At 36.5% G+C, this 16,823-nt stretch overlaps 1 long non-coding RNA gene across 1 annotated transcript in view; it reads left to right on the forward strand.

Annotated features, from left to right (window-relative positions):
- Positions 1-14,343, forward strand: part of LOC112135513 (uncharacterized) — a 67,200-nt gene extending 52,857 nt beyond the window's left edge. Inside the window, exon 4 of the long non-coding RNA XR_008511334.2 lies at positions 14,193-14,343. This is a non-coding gene — a long non-coding RNA (uncharacterized LOC112135513). The remainder of the gene's footprint in view (positions 1-14,192) is intronic.
- The last annotated feature ends 2,480 nt before the right edge of the window (positions 14,344-16,823 follow it).

Here is a 16,823-nt window from a genome sequence, read left to right on the forward strand (position 1 = left end):
CCCCAAAGGAGCTGCACGACCCAGCTAGACTGTGTGGACAGGAGCCAGGGGAGACATGTGGGACTGGATTCTGAAGGGTGCTTGATCAAAGGGGCAGGAAAATAAGAATGAAGAAGGAGAGTTTGATAATTCTGGGAGTACACGCCCAAGATACAGAATTTATACCCTGACAAAGACCCCAGGAAATGGTGAGGAATTGTTATTACAGTGGGCTAGAAGCATAGATAAAGCAATGGCCCATGCTCAGTGATGTTGAAATGCTGGGTTTGCTGTGGAAGATGATGAAAGAAGGGATTTAAGAATTCAGGGAACTGGGCATGTAGAGTAAATATTCTATGTAAGGCTGGAAAACCCACCAGATGATTAGGTTTTAGGGAAAGGGACAGAGAATACACCATTTACAAAGGCTATAAAAATTGCACCAGCATCACTGTAGACTCTCCTCTGTAGGCCAGAGCTGGTGATAGGAGAGACCAATCTAGAACTGGTCTCATTGATTGCAATGGGGATGGTAGGAGCAAAAACAGTTGAAACCAGGTGGTAGCACTGAACTTTTAAAATCCAGGTAAATGCAATTATCATAAAGACCATTAAGATCAGTGAAGCAGCGAAGGGGGTGTGATCCTCAGATCATTATGAAGGTGCTAAATGAAGCTCATGTTGCTAGGGCAAGATAAGAGGCAATCCAAAAAGATAGTGCTCAACTAGCACCATCAGAAGAAATCAAGTATGGATGGTCAAGGAGACTGAGTGTAGTTTCCCGAACAAAAAGTCAGCCATAATCACTAGCCAAATGTTTGAACTAGAGCCAGCATTTGGACCTAGAACCCAATGATGGAAGAAGAACCTGGGTCCTAAGGGAGCTGGCAATATCTCAGTAAGCAGTGGCAGTAATGATTCCCCATCCTTCCCCAATGAAAGCAACAACCATGTTCCAGGGCAACTGAATATAGGGAAAGAGGAATACACAAACGTTTGGAAGATTGTTAGACACAAGGCCTGAGTTGATATTGATACCTAGAAACCTGAAGCATCAAATGTCCTCCTACACTCACTCTTTTCCTCTTCTAATCAGTGTACATGGGATCCACTCAATACATGGAGTTCTAGCCAAAGTATACCTCAAAGAGGGACTTTTGGGGTCCTTAAGCTCACCTGGTGGTCAGTTATTTGGTCACTGAAGGCACAATTTGAATAGGCATATTTGATATTCAGTGCAACTATCACATTGGACCTTTAACCTGTGGGATAAGAGCTATCATAGTGAGGGAAGACCAGGTGGAAAACTTTCACATGCTCTCCCCTGCCTCATCCAAATTAATGAATCAAAACAATATTAAATCCTGGGGTACCAGGAGTGGTGGAAATTAATACTGTCCTAAAGATTCTAAATGACACAGGGGTGACGTTTTGCATCATATCTCCATTTAATCCCCAGTTTGGACCCTGAAGAAACTAGATGGATCCTGGAAGATGACAGCATGCTATCATAAACTGAAATCAAGAAGTAGTGCTAATTGTAGCCACCACACCACATGTGACATCTTTGCTCAAGCAGATGACATGCCCTCAGGCACATGGTATGCAGACATTGATCTGGCAAATTTATTCTCTCTTTCCTGTCAGAAAAGAAAAACAGAAACAGTTTTAGTTGTGAAAAGGACAAGAGTATACATTTAACAGTTTTGCCTCAGTGGTATAACTGCCATTCTGTAATGATATGGTTTGAAGAGATATGAACAATCTCTTATCAACCATTTAATATATACATCAAATATGCACTGGGTAGTGAGCATTCTAAGATGCTGTCATAGACCACTGAAGTCCCAGCTGAAGCACCGGTTTGGAGATGTATATTATGAGGATGGGATGCTGTCCTCCGGGATTTAGTGTATCTCTTGAGTCATATCTTTATACAGTACTGTGTTCTCAATAGGAAGAATACTTGAGTCCAGGAACTAAGGGGTGGAAAGAGGAGTGGCTCTGTTTGTAATCACTCCCACAAATCCCCTTGGGAAACTTGTGCTTCTTGTCCCTACAACTTTTGTATCTGCAGTATGATCTTCACATCAACTTTGGGATTTGCAGTTCTCATGGCCCAAAGAGGGGACACTTTTACCAGGGGTACATAAAAATTATCATTGAACTATATGCTGTGGTTAATATCTGGGTAATTCAAGCTTATTGTTCATAGGGAATGTTAGACAAGAAGTGAAGTCAGATCTTGGGTAATTAACTCTGATAATCAAGAATAGGAAATGCAGTTACAAAATGGGGAAAGGCAGAAATATGTTTGGCACCCGGTTGAGGTACTGGGTGCCTCTTGGTGCTTTCTCAACCAATTGTGACAGTAAATGTACAATGCAGCCACCCCACTGTGAGGCTCAGGGGCTCAGACCCTTCAGGAACGATTGTTCAGGCCAACAGTTAAGCAATTGAAACCAGCAGAAGTGCCAGCCAAGGGTGAGAGGAATCTGGAATAGATAATAGAGGAGGGAGAGTATCAGTGTTAGTTGAGACCAGCTATAGACCAATCTTTTTGTAAATTTCCCCCAGGAAGATAGGTTACTAGATTTTGGACATGCTGCCCTCTTCATATAAATGAAAGAGAGGATTCAAACAACATGAGGAATAGAATGTGTTGGACACTGTGATGTGCCACCAAGATCTCTCTTTAATGAAGGGCCTGTTGCCCGCTCTCTGCAAGTGCTGTTGACAAACAGCTTTTAGGTCTCAAGAATTGCTTCAGGTCTAATGAGCCGCTTTGCTTATGGTCCCACCCTTCTGAATGGGCCCCTGACTGAGACCAGGTTACCAAGTTCTGGCCCTTTTTGGCCCAATGTAGAACCATTCTTATGAGCTGTTTTCTCTCTTTTTTCAAATGATTGATAAAACTATGATCAGGTCTGCATCAGAGCTCAGCTTCAGCATTTACATTCAGTAAACGCTAGCTATTGTTGATTGACAAACAGGATTATTTTAAGGATAGAGTAAGAAAAAAGAGGTGAGACTATTGTGAAAATATTTTAATGATCAGTGTTCATATAAACAAGTTTCCTACATTAACATATTTTTTTGTCTGATGTAAAAGGTAGAAGTAATTTTATACCATTAGAAATATTTTGTTTTCCTCTCTTGCCTCTACTCTTGTGTTTCCCATGGTTACAGTTACCTAGAGAAACTGATTTCTTTCACACATTAAGCCCTGCGAAATGAATGGGATGATGTAACCAATCTTCTAATCACAACTGTGTGGGTGTGTGGAGGGGTGTGTGTGTGTGTGTGTGTATTCAAACCATAGACACTCAACAGAGGTTCTATGACAGAGTTTTCACTCTTGAAATGTCAGCGCGGCAAACAATATAAATATTAAACAGTAACACAGTGTTAGCTTTTTTTTAACTCTAAAAGAAAAATAACTTTGTTTCACCAATTCAGCTAATAATTTTAACACCCATTACTTACCTTTTAACATCCATTACGTTCCTGGTCCCAATCTAGGAATGAGGGATATGAATAAGTGATCCCCAAAATCTTACTCTTTAGAAATTTGTAGATATCGATTTTTATGTTTTCTAATTTCCTGGTAATTCCTACTAATGTGGTCATTGAGGAGTCAACTAAAAAAGGAGTCTTTTAATTTAATAATAATATAATAACTGCCATCTGTGAAGCACTTACTATGTGGCAGACATCATGCTAATAGTTTTATTAATATTTAAGCAAACTTAATAAATATCTATGAAACAGCCTCTGTGTACCAGGCACATAGTGAACACTAGCATGATGGTCTATGCATCAGGCACATTGCCTGTCCTTACAGCACTGATTGCCTTGTTGGGAAGACAAACCTACAATATAAAAAATGCTATATTATGGAAATAAAAGGATAGTATTGGACAAAGAATAACATAGAAGAAGTCTCAAACTATTTTTGCATGGTCAGGGAAAGTTTTTCAGAAAAAGTGATATCTAAGCTGAGACCTGGAACATAAGCCTGCTTTGGCTAAGAGATTGAAGGCTTCAGAGGAGGAATAGCATGCACAAAGAGCAGAGGAACCAGACAATTTTTATCAAGCTGGAAAGCAATGTAGTTAGTGTGAAACAGTGATAAAGGCATCTAGAGAAGGGAGCAGAGGACCAGCCAATCATAACAGTCCTTGCATACCCATAAAGCAGTACCCATGAATGTATTCTCTACTTTTTCCTAGGGCAATGGGAAGCCATTACCAGGATTTTGGTAAGGAGACAGATGACTTTTTGTATTTGCATTTGAAAAGTTTCATTCTGGCTGCATCATAGGTTACAGAGGTAAGCAAGACCAGAGGCAGCAAGGTGGCTGTTCAAATCATCTCTGTGTTAGAGGTTAGTAGTTTGGATAAGGAGAACTTTGGGATTAGCAAGACATTTAGAGGTTCAAAGCATGTTTAGAAAACAGTAATAATAGTTATTAGGGAATGTTTTGGGATGTGGTACTGAGGCCAAGGAAGAATAGGAGTGCTGCACTTGGTCCTGCAGATGTTGTCTTGAACAAAGGATGGCTGCTCAGGAAATGAGTAGGTGCTGATTTTTCTGTGAGCCCAGCTTACCTGATTGTGTGCTCTGGCATGGCCTATGTCCATCAGGGGAAAAGAAGATCTTTTCTAAGTTGCACAAAGATGCCAAATGGGCTACTGGTGACCAGGGAGGATGTTAACTATGATCCCAAGGTTTCTAGTTTGGACAGTTGGATTACTGCTAGCACCATTTGCTGAGACTGGGGACAGAAGTGGTGGTGGGGAGGAAAGTCATGAATGCAGTTTGCACCACAGGCTGGGAAGGGTGTGTGGTGTGTGTGTGTGTGTGTGTGTGTGTGAGAAGTTGGTTAATCGATACAAATATATAGTTAGATAGAAGAAATAACTTCTAATGTTTAATAAACAGGGTAGGGTGACTATAGTTAATAACAGTATATTGTATCTTTCAAAATAGCTAGAAGAGCGGATTTGAAATGTTCCCAACACAGAAATGATACATACTTGAGGTGATGGATACCCTAAATACCATGACTTGCACATTCTGTGCATGTAGCAAAGTGTCATATGTACACTATAAAAATGTGCAAATATTGTGTATCAGTAAAAACTTATGAAGTAATAGTAAGTCCATTTTATAAGAGAAATTGACTCGTAGAGAGGTTAGTGTTTTTCTTGAGGACATATAGTTAGTAAATGGTAAAACTAGGATTCAGATCTTGATGCTATATTTTTTTCATTCCTATAATTCCTACAAAATAAGAAAGACAAAAGTCAATTACCATATTGTGGTGTCAATTACCATATTATGGGAACTACATTATGAAAATAGATGTGATTTTATTTGGGAAATGTACCTGAAAAATTGTTAAGTCATTTGTATATTGTATATTTTACTTCTGAATATCCAGAAACTTAATTTCAAGAAATGTTTTTGCCTGTAAGCTTTCTTTTCACTTTTCTTGTCTTCCCTCTTGCCGTTGTATTGATTTTCTTTTTTTTTTTCTTTTCTTTTTTTTTTTTGAGATGGAGTCTCACTCTGTCACCCAGGCTGGAGTGCAGTGGCGCAATCTCGGCTCCCTGCAACCTCTGCCTATGGGGTTCAAGCAATTCTCTGCCTCAGCCTCCTGAGTAGCTGGGATTACAGGCATCTTCCACCATGCCCAGCTAATTTTTGTATTTTTAGTACAGACGGGGTTTCACCACGTTGGCCAGGCTGGTCTTGAACTCCTGACTTTGTGATCCACTCGCCTCGGCCTCCCAAAGTACTGGGATTACAGACATGGATTTTCTCTCTCTTTTTTTTTTTAAAGCCCTTTCTCTTCTCTGTTATTCAAGCTCTAACTGTAGCCTTACTTCCTCCAAGAAAAGATTCCAAACATCCTACTTGATGTAAATATTCCTCTCATGAGCTTCCTGGGCATCTTGTGTATACTTTCACTTGAATTATCACATTACGCTAATGTTGGTTTACTTTTAGTTTTATATTCCTAGTACCTGGCACATAGTTACTATTCAGTAAAGAGTGCTCGATAGAATACTGTGTGAGTGAACCACTTCTCAAGGCACACCTCTTCTAATAAGCCTTCATTGATTTACCCATTCTATCACCTAGTCCTGTGACTCCCAGACATGAGTGGACATAAAAATGAACTAGGAATTTTTTTAAAAACATAGATTTACAGGCCTACAGTAGGTCACTCCAGACCTACTGAATCTGAGCCAGCGCCAAGTTATCTGGACTTAGAAAAAGTTTCCCACATGACTATACAGTCCGACCACCCATTTAGGAACCACTGCTTTAGCCCCCAGCACAGTCTGATAAAACTCTTCTACAAATGTGTGCTTACAGTTGTTATATTTTATATGGTAGTTTATGTAATAAATTTGTTACATCATCATTAAGGAATTTTGAGATAATTATATATGCCTAAACTTTTTAATATAACACCAGAAACTCAGCAGGGTGATAATGGTGATAATACATGCTTGTCCACAGCTTGTCCACAGAGTATTCTCCTATGTCTCATATCTTAAATTTATTTAGTTACTTACAGTCCTTTCATTTTAAGAGAGTTGCATGTCACACTTTGTATATTAAGTAAAATTAATATAAACATACACGTGAAGCAGGTATTTTTTCTACTTCTTGGTAAAACACATTTTGTATGATCATATTACTGCTTTAGAAAATATAGAAAACATTTTTTATCTTGCTGTCTGTTATGCACTTTGTAAATTTTGCCAACACAGAATCCATCTGGGCTAAGGCCAGCAGAACTGTTTCACTTTTGCCTTGTTTGCGTATTAACAACACAGCTAATGTCAACATGGCTTTATTTGCTCTTGCTCCAAAAAAGCTGACCAGAATCCATGTAGATACCTTATAAATCATTTAGATTTTCTTCTGCACCATTAAGAAAGTGTTGACATTTTTTAAAGGAAGGCTTTTTTTTTTTTCAGACTACAGTAATTCTAACATTGAGCACCAAAATCATTTTCAGGATGGCATTATTCATTTTTCTAAAATGCCATGTCCAGATCCCCATTTTTTTCAAGAAGCTTGGCTGAATTAAATGAGTGACTTGGCTTGACTTAACCTCATAAACTTCAATGTCTTAACATTTTGCCGTAGAAGTACATTATCATTGACAGGGCATGTTTTATGTTTTTTGTTCCCATTTCCTCTGTTAGTAATCAAGAAAACTTGGAATTTCTTGATGCAGTAAATATCTCTGCGTCAATAATGTAGTCATACTTTCTGGATTATTTCTCAATACTTCTGTTAATGTGACATCATTTTGGATTATCTTACTAAGTCTTTTATACTCTCACCATACTTTCAGATCTAAGATTTATCACTTGTCCTTCCTTCTGCAAGTATGCTGCTTCCTAGGGCTGAGATCTCTGAAGGAGTTATGATAATTTCAACATCCCAAGATTTTGCTATACGTTCTTTGGGGAAGAGCATCTCTCAAGAGTGGCATTTTCCAAATAATCTCATAGGAGCCCTGTCAAGTGTAAGCATACTTCTGTAACAAGTTAATTCATTTTTACCCATTTTTTGAGATGATATTTACTGGATGGGTTGAGTTACTGAACCTGTTCCTGCTGCACTCTCCAGTCATATCACAATTCTGCCATCCAATTGCCTGTGTCACAACATTAGTGTCCCTACCTCCATTCTTCCTAATTCTACCTCATCCTCTATATAAGGGCCATGATAAGGTCTTCAAACATCATATTTAGGTCATTCTTTTGTAAAGTCTGCAGAAATGCCTTCTTTCATATTAAATCCACTTTGAATTTCTCAGTCTACACTGAGTCCTCTTGTCACTAAGCTGCCTGAAGGCCATCCCACGTCATCATTTGTTGTTGTCCAACATGATGAGCTCTTGGTTCCTAGCCATTCTATTTTTCTTTTAGTTTCTGAACTTGTTCTCACATTTCATTCCTTCTGTCATGTTCAATGCATTCCATTTTAATCACCTCCTTGTTCTGTACTCCTTCAACAATTATATTTAGCCATAGCTAAGGGAGAGCTGAATTTCTGAAAATATTTGTGGGACTCTAAAATTAGCAAGGCAAGTTGCATTTTCAATTCACTAGAGGGAGTGAATTTAAATACTTAACCTTCCTAGAAATTACTCTAAGAAATTAAAGGAGTCCTTTTAAAGAGTAAAAAATTCCTCTTTAAAAGAGCAATTTAGAATCACAGAATAATAGAAGCTTAGTCTAAGGAGATCACTTAATCCTAAACACTAATTTTTTTTTTTGAGTCGGAGTTTCACCCTTTTTGCCCAGGCTGGGGTGCAATGGCATGATCTTAGCTCACTGCAACCTCTGCCTCCCAAGTTCAAGCCATTCCCCTGCCTCAGCCTCCTGAGTAGTTGGGATTACAGGCATGCACCACCATGCCCAACTAATTTTGTATTTTTAGTAGAGACAGGGTTTCACCATGTTGGCCAGGCTGGTTTCAAACTCCTGACCTCAGGTGATCCACCCGCTTCAGCCTCCCAAAGTGCCGGATTACAGGCGTGAGCCACTGTGCCTGGCCCTAAACCCTAATTTTAAAGCAACTAAATTATATCATTGTAGTTTGTGTTATATTACATGTTGTTTATATGTTGCCTTGTGCTATGGTCTCAATGTTTGCATGCCCCCAAAATACATATATTGAAACCTAATCACTGATGCGATGATATTAGGAGGTAGTCCCTTTGGGAAGTGATTAGATCATGAGGACAGAGCCTTATGAATGAGATTAGTTCTCTTAGAAAAGAAGCCCCAGAGAGTTGCCTTGCCTCTTCCACCATGTGAGGACACAGTAAAAAGGTGTTGTGAGAAAGTAGGCCCTCACCAGACACCAAATCCCTGCTGGTGCCTTGATCTTGGACTTCTCAGCCTCCAGAACGGTGAGAAATAAGTTCCCGTTGTTTATAAACTACTTTGTTTACAATATTTTGTTATACCAGGCCAAATAACTAAGACACGTTAGAGCTGATTTCTTAATGTGTCATATCTTGTTTTCCTACTTGCTCCTCCTGTATTTTCTTTCCTAGTTATTGGCACTTTCATCAATTCAGTGGCTTGAGCTAGGAACCTAGAAGTCATCAAGACCTCACTCCTTTGCTCAACTCTGCACCATAATCTCTTCAACTAGATGGTGATCTCTTGAGAACAGGATAGAGCGTGTTCAACATCCTATCTTTTCTACCTAGCACAGTAATTAGAATACAGGAGGTAGACAATAAATTCTTGAATTAGTAAATGAAACTTATCCTTCTCTCTTCCTTATATCTAAACCATTATCAAGTTCTTTTGATTTTATTCCCTAAATAGTTATTTAATCTGATCTCTCTTCTCACCGCTGTACATTCCTTCTGATTTTACCCCCTAAATGGTTATTTAATCTGATTTCTCTCTCACCTCTGTTCTCATTATCTCTTATCTAGACTGTCAAAATAATCTGTTTATCCAATCTTGCCACCCTACCCTCTATTACCATTTTTCAAAATGATTCATTTTGAATTAAAATACGATATTGCCACTGCTGGCAGAATCTTTTCAATGGCTTTATATCATCCACAGGATGTTTTTTAAGCCCCGTAGCATTAGACAAGGCCCTTTGTGAGTCCTTCAACTTTTCCAGCCTCAGGTTGTGTTACTCACTCCTCTTTTCAAATAGTACCAAACTGATTTGGTATTCTTGTATACACCATGAGGTATATAGCAGATGGACTCAGCCTGGGTTGGTGAAAAGGTCAGAGAAGGATTCCTAGAGAGAAGGACACAGTAGAGAGACCTGAAAAATTAGTAAGAGTTAGAGGGGAAAGAAGGCAGAGACTTTGAAAAAAATATAACCTTACCTCTTTTTGCCCCTATTTGGTTCTAAGTTATAATTGTTTAAACCTTGAAAATTTATTGCCTGGAGTATAAGCAAGATGCTGCATCAAGCCTTTTCTCAGTTAAGTCATGTGGTTGGCTGCAGGATCTTTCATTCATTTACTCATTCAACAATTATTCATTGAGTTCTGTTTATGCGCCAAGCATTGTGTTACACACTGATGGTATAGAGGTGGGCAAATGAGGCAAGCACCCTGACCTCGTGGAATACAGACACAGTCATTACTCAGTTACCCTTCAAAGCCTAAGACCTAAAGACTTGATTGGACCACAAAAGGAAACCAGAAATGCCAAAGATGTATCTTTAGCCCCTTATCTATGTGAATATTGTGCTAATCCAATAAGGAATGAATAACGATTCTCCTTAGTATATGGTGGTGAGAATAACTGATACTTTTACCTCTTTGACAATGATACTATCGTACAGATGAATCACAAGGGATCAATTTATTTAGGCATTATTCTAATAATGGTTAGTGGACAGTTTTGCCTTCAAGCATGGAATCAGTCTAACAAAATCTTAAAAGCTTTTTGAATTCACATCAATGTCATCACAGGAGTAGTTTTTTTTAGGTGGAATTGATGTTTACTATGCCCTTAAAGCAATAATATTGCACTGTAAGAGGCTTAACACATTTTTAACAACCTCTCTTACCATCCTAGAAGCACTGTTGGATACATGTTTTGAAGTTGATGTGGTTTCAGTGCAGAAAGGTTCTTTAAGGTAGCATGAAACACAAATCTAGCACTGCAAATAAATCCCTGGTGTTATTTATCAGGGTTTTGGATAACCTAGGTGTCATTTGTGTAAGTAACACAGAGGTCTCCTATGTGGCTAATTACTCAACATAGTTTTTAATCTTACTAGCTGATGTATGAATGCCAAGAACATATCCAAATTGTATATTTGCTACTCTTCTGTAAGTATGTTTTTTAATATCTAATATGACCAGTTTAACTTATTGTTTCAATTCTCTATTTGCAACATTCAAAAAGAATTCTTTACTAAAATCTTTTAGTGTTTTATTTTCAATTCAGTATTTCCTAAATTGTGCTTTTATTTAACTAGTTTTATGCTTTTAACTCATTCATCTGGAAAATATTTTGAATTTTTAAAAATTACGCATATCTGGTCATGTCACTCCATAACAAGTTAAATGAACGAAGAAACCAGCAGTAAGAATGAAATGTGAAGATGGGAGGGAAAGGCAAAAGAGAACCCATACATATTCTCAGGTAGGCATCAGAGGCCAAACATAGGCAAAGAGTCAGGGTAACTGTTTACCGAATGTCAGAGAAAGAAAAGAGATCCAGAAACTGTAGAATCAAATCTAGAGCCAGGTGTGTAACTATGGTTACTACGGTTACCGTCTGTTACTTTAACCAAGAAAATGGAAGGCATCAGGAATCCAGTCACAACTAGGATTGCATGGCATAAAAATCAATTAAAAAGTATTTCACCTATTTGGAGAGTAATAGAACTATAGGTCAGAAAATAAGAGTCCTGATATCACAGGAAAATCAATATTATACCATTAGCACCACTACCACTCCTATGGCCATTACTTTAACCTTTATGAAGATGTATGTTTCCTGCAATATACCCAGTGAGATGCCTAGATTTTGATAAAGGTGCTCGGTGTGCCTGTTTACATGTCAAAAATACTCGTCAGGCCTAGGTACCTGCCACTATAAACTAGTAAAGCTATCTCAGTATTTTCTTTGCATTCAGAATCCTTTAAAGTGGTATTTTTCTTGTTCTTTTATAATAGTTAGGATGAAGTAAAATTCACGTGACACAGAAAAGTTTCAACATACACTGAGATGGAAGGGAGAATAGCAGAAACAGAATATCTATGGTTAGGACACAGGGAAGGGGGAAAGCACAGTGAAGGAGATAAAGAAGGACTGGTGAAAGAGTAGGAGAGAACTTAAAGAATACAGTCTTCCCAAGCCAAGATAATAGCTATTAAAAAGAGGAGAAATGTGTGAAGGTGAGAAATGCTTAATTTCATCAAGTGCTATAGAGGAAACAAGAATGGCGAATTTGGTAATTAAAAAGGCATTGAAGGCTTGGGGAAAGTGGAAATAATAACAATAATAATTAATGTCCATTGAGTACCGTCTACATTATTGAGTACCCTCTACATTATTTTAAGAACTTTTTATATAACATCTTATTTAATCTTCATAACAACACTAAGAAGTTTAGGAGGTAGGTACTAGTACTAATCTCATTTTGTAATGAAATAACTAAAGCACAAAGACATTGGGTTACTTACTGAAGTATATGACACTAATGGAGAAGCCATGATTTAATCCTCACAGTCTAGTTCTAGAACCAAGACTTTTAATGGAGGCTGATTTGAATTAGGCTGAATTTGAATTAGGTGCTAATGTTCTTGAGAAAATGTGGGAATGAGCCAGAGATGTCAGTAGAAGGTGACATGGTGATGAGGAAGGATTCTTACAACAGAAGGGAGTGGACTCAAAAGAAGAGAGTAGTTGGACCAGCTATCTATGGAATGAGTCTAGAAGTACTAGTGGAGAAGAAGGGCATGTAGACTTTTCATTTCTTTAGGAGTGAATGGCCCTGACATGATTCGGTTGGGAAGGAAGTAGGAATCTTAAGGAAAACAAATTATTCAATTAAGATGAAGAGGATAAAATGTTCAAATATTAAAAAAGAATTTGTTTTAGGGGCCATAGTGATTAGGCTTGCAGAAAATACCAACAGGTTGGCAGCAGGTTAGAGCTGTGCTGAAAGGGATGAGATCATGAGACAACAGTAATGAAGAAAGGGTAGTAAGTGATTATGTACCTCAGGACTGAAGGGACAAGAGGTCAGGAGGCACTCTGTAGGGGCCTAGATGTCTATAGGGATGTGTTTAAAGGGAGTGTTGAATAGATAGAAAAATACTTTGTTTCCAGGTTCCAAATATAATGTTATTATGTTGGTAGAAGCATCTCCAAAACTCCGGCCCTAGAAATTAGGTCCTAAGTAAGCTTTAAAAGTGGTACTCCCAGTCTTGGGAGATTCATGTTAAAATTAAACTATAAAAAAACTAAGAGAATTCAGAAAATTATTCGAATGAAGAAGTCCTTTATAAGTATGACAAAAACTTAGAATTCTTAAAAGATTTTTAAATTAAATTAAATTGAAAACAATTTCAAAATAGAAAAAAAACCCACTATGAGCAAAGTCAAAAGATAAACTCAGTAAATATTGGCATTTTTTTAAATCATAAATACATTTTCTGATATGTTAAGAATTTCCATAACTCAGTAAAAGGTAATTAGATTAATAGAACAATGGCCAAAAGACATATTTATGTTCACAGAAAACAAAATATAAATGGTTTTTATACATAAGGAAGATGTTCAGTCTCAACCACAGAAACGTGTTGAGGAAACCGTAACCAGCTATCATTTTTTCTTACCAGCTTAATCAAGATAAAATAGTTGATAAGTTACTATGTTGGCAAAGGTATAAGAAAGCACATACTTTCATACATTATTGGTGAAAGTACAAATTGTATATTTGGCATATGTTTAAAATTAGTAATGCAGCATACCCTTTGACCCAGCAACTCGACTTCTCGTAATTTATCCCATAGGTATAGTTGCACATATGAAAATGAAATATGACAAGTTATTCAATGAAGCATTATTTGTAATTATAAAATATTATTGCATATTATTATTTGTAATTATAAAATATTGTAAACAGTCTAAATGGAACCAGTGTAAATTTGGAATTAGAGAAACAAATTGTGGTAAAATGGCATGCTCTTTAATTATTACAGAAAAGAAGTAAAGTATAAGGAAGCTGTTTAAGTACCCACAAGGAACAATCTCCAAGGGAAAAAGCAAGGGGTATATAGTGCACTATCCTTTGTGTAAATATAGGAGATGCAACAGAGATATATGTGTTTATTATTTTTACGTAGTATAAATCTGGAAGAATGTCCATACATAGAAAATAAATCCAACAGACTTCCCTGGTTTCCTCAAGGGATGTAGGTAGCATAGGAGATGTTTAGCCATTGTCTATTCTTCTATGTCTTTTGTATTTTTAAATGAGTTGCCCTGTCATTGGGGTTCCTTGTTTCAGGATAAAGATAAGGCCAAGAGAATTGTAATTTTCAAAAACAAAACTTGATCAGCAACAGGTCCCCAGCAAAGAGCTTAGATAAATTGGAATGGTGGCTTAAGGGTAGGTTTATGAGAGTCATAAATTCCAAATCAAGGCTTGTGCATTCCATTTTGCAGGCAATGAGGAAGCAATGAAGGACTCTGAGCAAGAGAATGATGTATATGGGCCATTGTTTTGGAAGATTCATCACAAATTCATGTTCAAGTAGATTGGAGGAAGTAACAACAGAAAGAAAGGCCAATTATGAGACCATTGCAATACTATATGGTACATATGTTGCATATGTTTTAATATTATGTATAAAATATAAAAACACTTCAAAAAGTCAGTTATCGCTAACTTCCTTCCTCCTTTCTTTCATTCTTACTATACACTCCAGAAAGAATTGAAATTGATAATACCTTGTCACCTAACTTCCATATTCTACTTTTCTCCCCAGTGTTTGGCATCTTTGACATTTTAATAAAAAACAAAACAGTTAGAAAGATCAATTAATATTGTCTTTGGAAAAATTGTTAATTTGTGTTTATTTGCTTGACTCTTTTTTCCATTTGAGCTAAATGTGATTTTGAAGGACCATTCATCATATACTTCAGTTTAAAAGTTTAAGATTAAGATTTTTAGACCAAGTGAGAATTTGAACACGAATAGGATCTAATTTTTAAAAGTAAGATTTGGAATTTCCCATGGAACTTAACATTTATGCTTACTTGGGAGTTAGTGAAGACCTTGCTTATGAATGTGGCAATGGAAATGGAGAGGAAATGACACATTTGAGAGGAAGCTTTGACTACGCTTATGGACTAAGTGGATTTTAGAAAATACAGAAAAGCAGTGGTTACTTTTGAACCTGGTATTAGGAGAATTACATTGACTCTAAAATGAAAGAGAAAGTGGGAGGAAATGGAGGCAAGGCAAGCATTTCATAGAATTGCTATTTTATGTTTCTAATAAATCAAATTTGGTTTGGCAGTAGACATCAAAGTGGCAATAGCCAAGCAACAGACCTCGAGCTCACGGAGATTAACATGGCTATGCAGATTAGGGAATCATTTGTACAGAGGCAGGTGAGTTTTCTGAGAGTATAGAGAGTTTAAAAAGGGATAGCTTGAAGGAAATGTTCCTTACCATTTCAATAATGTGTAGCAAAATTATTCAGCTGGTGTTTGAATTGGCATACAAAGTCATTCTGATAATGATAGAATTTGTGTAATAGTTTTCATGTGAGAGCTGAGACTAAGATAAGCAGTTGCATGCACCATGCATCATAGCAGTTCTCCTAATACATATCTGTCCAGAAAAACCAGAATTTGGAAACAATAACAAATTTGTTCAATGGGTGTTGTATGTTTTCATGGCTGTTTTTTACAAATGAGGTCAGTGTATGTGTAATTAGATTAACTCACTTCAGTATGCTTATCTCATTGTAACACAAAATATAGATTCAGGAAAATCAACTACTCTTATTCATTAAAACATTAAGTTCAGTTGTGTAATATTTATAGTTATGCCTCAAAATTATGGGAAAACAATCGGAAACATTGTTTCTTAATGTACCAAATAGCAGACAACATAAACCCCTTAGTTCACTATGACACAGTTTCCAAATTACCCTATTTGATATATTTTTGCACTCCATTTTAACTTAGAAATAGTATGATACATATTCTTCTCAAGATATAAATCAATTGAACTATGTGATAACTCTAAACAGTTTAATTCTTTTTTAAAGCAAATGGTAGCAGTATTAAACTGTATTTATTTAAATAATTTAAGAATTGAGAACTTTAATGTGAGAGTGTATTCTGAAACAGAATTATGCCTTCCTACCTATAAGAGGAAAATTTGAAAGTTTTCTCAGGAAAATTATTTTTTACATATTTGATTTTAACGTACTATAGAAGAAAATTTTTCTGTTTTAATAAGTGAATCATTACATAGTCACAGCTAAGTATTACTGAAACAAGTATCACATTATCAATATAAATAGTTTAGAAAATTAGACTCAATAATGGGGTAAAGACTGTGTTAACATTTAGGAAAAGTAGATAATGTATCATTAAGAATGAACACTAATGCAAATTTTAACAATACTGTGCAATTTGTTGGTTCTCTATCTTGTATTGGAGAAGACTTCTTGTCTAACCTTGATTTAATTGTACCCTGTACATAAGCATTAACCTCATTTGGGTCATAAATGTGAATCAATAGAGTTAAAAAATACCACATTTGACCTTGCCGTAATGCCAAAACTTTACATATTTAATATTGTATTCCTTATTTAATGTGTTAATTTCATTTGGAGATAATATAACCATCTTCATCTTTAAAAACATAATTGAATAATGAAGTAAACCAAAACAAGCATTTGAATCATCATTTAGATTTTAATAGCCTTAAGACTGAAATAAATGGAGACAATGTGAGTAAGTTACACTGACATAAAGAATAAGTTTATGGTGCAGGTTTAACTACATTCTGTTACAAATTGTGCCTGGAGAGTTTTATAGTTTTGTTTTCAAGGAGGTAGAATTAATAGGAATTGCATCAGGAATACCAAGCACTATGAGAATGAGGAATCTCAAATTACTCTTCTGACTCTCTGCTCCTAGCAATGATCAGATATTTAAGTAAAGACCCCATTAAGACAAACCGACAAATTGTAGTTAATGAAACTTTACATGTACCGAAAGTATGAAGGGGTCTCACAAAATGCTAGTGCCCCTTTTGGTTTTATGTTTCTTTTT

The sequence above is a fragment of the Pongo abelii genome, chromosome 9 (genome assembly GCF_028885655.2).
Source record: "Pongo abelii isolate AG06213 chromosome 9, NHGRI_mPonAbe1-v2.0_pri, whole genome shotgun sequence".
NCBI classification, from domain to species: Eukaryota; Metazoa; Chordata; class Mammalia; order Primates; family Hominidae; genus Pongo; species Pongo abelii.